Source organism: Myotis brandtii, unplaced genomic scaffold, assembly GCF_000412655.1.
Source record: "Myotis brandtii unplaced genomic scaffold, ASM41265v1 scaffold754, whole genome shotgun sequence".
Classification (NCBI taxonomy): Eukaryota; Metazoa; Chordata; class Mammalia; order Chiroptera; family Vespertilionidae; genus Myotis; species Myotis brandtii.
In genome coordinates, this window is record NW_005371012.1 from 110,664 (window position 1) to 111,708 (window position 1,045).

Genomic DNA, 1,045 nt, shown 5'->3' on the forward strand with positions numbered 1-1,045 from the left:
CGCTCCTTCGCCGGGAACGGAGGTCCCCGGAGAGGTGGCCGTCTCCAGGGGGTGGTGGCGGCGCCGCGACAGCGCGGGGGTCCCCTTCTCTTCTGGGTGCAAGTCCGGGCGCCAGACCCAGGAAGTTCCTGGGACCGATACTCGTCGGCTTTTGCGTTGGTTTCACAGACCCTAGGCCTCCGCCTCCAGGGTCGTAGGCTCTGGCCTTCACCCGCAGAGCTGAACCGGCAGATTCCGGCTCCTGGTAAATGTCAGGTCCCGGTGAACTTCAGTTCTTTCCACTGTTTTCAGGTACTTTCGCCCCTCCGATATTCCTGGGCGCTCCGCGTTCCCCAGCGGCAGGCTTTCTGCTCTTGTTTTGAATTGTTCGTTTCCTCTCCGGGTTGTCTTCCCAGCCCTTTTATTCCGAAATACCAACACGCGTGATATGTTTATGTCTAAACGGGGAAGGCTATCCGCTTCTGCCCAAGCAACTCTCCTGCTTTGGGGTCTGGATACCAACTAATTAGAAATGATACATAGTAACGAATTCCCACCCCCGCCAAACTTTTCACCCGGGCTTCCGAACTCTGGGAACCCTCCCAGGAGAGAACCTCAGCGTGGCGAGAAGGCACCGCGATGGGCAGGCAAGGGGAAGCGTTCATTTTGTCATGTGTCCTCCCCAAACATTCAGCGCCAGGGTGAGCAGAGAGGACGGGCGGGGAGCCGGTCCCGGTCGGGAGAACGCTGGGGACGCGCCGCCCAGACTCTTTCCAGCGTCTTTGTTTTCTTTTCTTTTCTTTCTTTCTTTTTTTTTTTTTAACGAATGGAAGGTCTTCAACCTGTCAACTGGGAGGTCACTCAGCTCCTGGGGGTAGGAACCCCAGGGTGTCACCCATAGGCGCGGCTTTTATTTTTTTTAATTACTCTTCTTGTAATTCTATGAGGCCCCTGGTGCGTGAGGCTGGGGAGAGGAGGCAGGGTGGGGACGGGCGGGCGGGCAGCCTGCGATCTGGGGAGGAGGGGGCTGCCTCCGGCTGCGAGACGGCACGGGTCTCGGAATTAG

At 58.0% G+C, this 1,045-nt stretch overlaps 1 protein-coding gene across 1 annotated transcript in view; it reads left to right on the forward strand.

Moving 5' to 3' along the window:
• The window catches only part of PAX7 (paired box 7), a 143,531-nt gene that overhangs the window by 47,286 nt on the left and 95,200 nt on the right, over positions 1-1,045 (forward strand). The window lies entirely within an intron of this gene.